We start from the raw sequence: 3,578 nt of genomic DNA, 5'->3' as shown, positions 1-3,578 counted from the left end.
CCATCTGATGAGAATTGATCATTTGTAGGGCATGACTCCCCAGACCCCTTAGGTAGGAATTTGGGGGAAAAAAATCACAGCTTAGTCCTCAAATATCACTATAGGATAAATTCCTGGAGGTAAAATTGCTGGATGGAGCTAACACTATTAGTTTCCTATTTTAAAAATATCCCCCTCTACACACACACACACACACACACACACACACACCATTTTTCATAATACAACCCTGCTTTTATTTGAAATAGCCATGTGTTCAATTTAAAAACTCACTTTCCCATCCTATTTGCACTTGTGCTAGTCATGTGGCGCCGCGCTTAGCAGTAAGATGAAGGTGGTGGTTTCTGAGGGTAGTGTCCTTTTCAGAATAAAAAGACAAGCTTTTTTGCCTCTTCATCCTTTACTTTATATTCCTCTTTCTGCCAGGAATGTAAATGTGAGTCTGTGGTATCACGCACGTCCGTGTGAAAAGACCACCAGACAGGCTTTGTGTGAGCAACAAGGCTGTTTATTTCACCTGGGTGCAGGCGGGCTGAGTCCAAAAAGAGAGTCAGAGAAGGAAGATGGGGTGGGGCCATTTTATAGGATTTGGGTGGGTAGTGGAAAATTACAGTTAAAGGGGGTTGTTCTCTGGCGGGCAGGGGCAGGGGTCACAAAGTGCTCAGTGGGGGAGCTTCTGAGCCAGGAGAAGGAATTTTACAAGGTTAATCGCTCAGTTAAGGTGGAGCAGGAACAAATCACAATGGTGGGATGTCATCAGTTAAGGCAGGAACGGGCCATTTTCACTTCTTCAGTTACTTCAGGTGATCTGGATGTATATGTGCAGGTCACAGGGGATATGATGGCTTAGCTTGGGCTCAGAGGCCTGACATGTGGGTGCAGCAGCTATCTTGTGGTCATGAAACAGAGGCAGGAAAATGAGGACCTATGCCCTAAAACGCAGGAAGTCAACACAATTTGTATTAAAATACGCTGCAATAAGTGTCTTCTCTTTCCCAGGTCTCGGTGCATAATTATGTCAATGAAAAGAGTCAAACTGTAAAATATTTGAAGAAATTTATTCTGCCAAACTTGAGTGATCATGGCCCGTGACACAGCACTCAGGACATCCTGAGAATGTGTGCCCAAGGCTAATGGGGCGCAGCTTAGTTTTATACACTTTAGGGAGACATGAGACTTCCATCAAATACATTTAGGAAATACATTGGTTCGGTTCAGAAGGGCGAGACCACTGGAAGGGGGTTAGAGGAGAGGCTGCCAGGCTGCAGGTAGATTTAAAATTTTTCTGCTTGACAATTGGTTGAGTTTATCTAAAGACCAGGGATGAATAGACAGGAAATGTCTGGGTTAAGATGAAGGATTATGGAGACCAAAGTTCTGATTTGCAGAGGAGGCCTTCATTTAGGGGGCTTCAGAGAGAATAGGCTGTAAAATATTTCTTATCGGACTGAATTATGTGTTGATGTTAATGCCAGAGAGGTATAACGAGGCATGTCTGACCCCCGTCCCCACTTTTCCATTATGGCCTAAACCAGTCTTCCAGGTTAAATTTTAAAAGTGCCCTGGCCAGGAGAAAGTCCATTCAGATGGTTGGGGGGCCTTAGAATTTTATTTTTGGTTTAGAATTATTACACAAATCTACTTTCATTTATACGGTATTTTATGTATTACAAGTATACTTTCACAAACTTTTTTTTCCCACCTCACTTTATTTTTACAGTATCTCCCATCCACATGACAAGTATTGGTACTCTTGGAAAAAATATATCTCCGCAGTAGTAAAAGCTAATAATTCACTGATGACTAATTTTGACTTAGTTTGCTTTCCTTCTAACAACTAGCTGAGATGAGCTACTCTAAAAGCATGGGATTTAAAATATGGGAAAAGTAATCTTGTAACAGAGTCTTTGGGAGGGGATCCATACCCCAAAATAGAAGTACAGGGTAGAGTCCCGTGAAAGCACCAAAGATCAAAGAAAAGATGCAGTAAAAGTGGGGGAAGGAGGGCAGAAGGGATGTCCATGTGTTACTAAAGTCAACTTTTATCTATTCTGAAGTTTTGCCCTGTAGTCTGTGGGAAATACATTTGCCCTGTATTACTCAGTGTTCCTGCAAAACTTCAGCCTCTTGAACCACAGATACTGATCTACTATTAAAATAAGAATGCTTACTTTCATTTCCCCCATAAATATTTGTTCTCTACAACCTTCATTATGGAGCCATTGGCTTCCACTTAAAGGATAATAAAACTTCTCTTATCTTACCTGGAGGCAGAGCCTTACATTCCAGGATAGGGAACTTCCCCTCCTCCCTAGAAAGACCTCTGAAAGAATGTAGAGAACTCTCTCTCCATGACTTTGCATGTCAAAAGTGGAGAAAAGCCTCAAAGAGGCTGGTTTTATCTTCCCAGGAGAGATAGATATTTAGATTCCAAAAGGTGAGAATCTGTTCCTAAGGAAAATGTGTTTACCTTAGGGAACAAAGCCTTTTACCCTCTCCTTTGAGGAGAGTCTCTTTCCCATATGAACTCTCAGGCTTGAGGACAACTCAGCAAAGTCACTGTGGCTACTCTTATTGCTGTGAGTAAAGCTCTGATCTTTGACTCTGAGACCTGATGTTTCGGCTAGTATCTATTTATTTATCATCTCTATGTGCTTATTTATGACTATGCAAGTAGGATAAGGTCTCACACCCATCACAATTTCCTGTTTTTTTTTTTAAGAGACAGGATCTTGCTATACTACCCAGGCTGGTCTGAAACTCCTGGCCTCTAGCAATCTTCCCACATTGACCTCCCAAAGTGTTGGTATTACAGGCATGAGATACCTTGCCTGGTCCCGTCAGTTTTTGATTTGACATAATTCTCCTTTAAAAAATTGGTAAATTGTGCTTGCTTCAGCATATATATACATATACATATATATAATTTTTTTTTTTTTTTTTGGAGACAGAATCTCACTCTGTCGCCCAGGCTGGAGTGCAGTGGCGCGATCTCGGCTCACTACAAGCTCCGCCTCCTGGGTTCACACCATTCTCCTGCCTCAGCCTCCTGAGTAACTGGGACTACAGGCGCCTGCCACCACGCCCAGCTAATTTTTTGTATTTTTAGTAGAGACAGGGTTTCACCGTGTTAGTCAGGATGGTCCCGATCTCCTGACCTCATGATCTGCCTGCCTTGGCCTCCCAAAGTACTGGGATTACGGGCGTGAGTCACCGCACACGGCCTAGCGTATATATTAAAATTGGATGATACAAAGTAGATTAGCATGCCTCCTGTGAGAGGATGACATGCTGAAATGGAAATTCATGCTCCATATTTTTTCTTAATTGATAAATTACTCTTTAATAGTGAATTACCCAACATTGTGGGGTTTTTTTGTTTTTGTTTTTGTTTTGAGACAGAGCCTCACTGTCTCTCAGGCTGGAGTGCAATGGCATGATCTTGGCTCACTGCAACCTCCACCTCCTGGGTTCAAGCGATTCTCCTGCCTCAGCCACCTGAGTAGCTGGGATTACAGGCACATGCCACCACACCCAACTAATTTTTGTATTTTTAGTAGAGATGTGGCTTTGTCATG

At 42.4% G+C, this 3,578-nt stretch overlaps 1 non-coding gene across 1 annotated transcript; it reads left to right on the top strand.

The window, feature by feature from the left end:
• Window positions 1-3,215: 3,215 nt before the first annotated feature.
• Window positions 3,216-3,321, top strand: LOC112635656. The gene has a single exon (XR_003121995.1). It is a non-coding gene; the product is annotated as a U6 spliceosomal RNA (small nuclear RNA).
• Window positions 3,322-3,578: the final 257 nt, after the last annotated feature.

This window comes from Theropithecus gelada, chromosome 11 (assembly GCF_003255815.1).
Source record: "Theropithecus gelada isolate Dixy chromosome 11, Tgel_1.0, whole genome shotgun sequence".
NCBI classification, from domain to species: Eukaryota; Metazoa; Chordata; class Mammalia; order Primates; family Cercopithecidae; genus Theropithecus; species Theropithecus gelada.
Note: the sequence above shows the minus strand (reverse complement) of the source record. Positions and strands in the feature narration are given on the sequence as shown.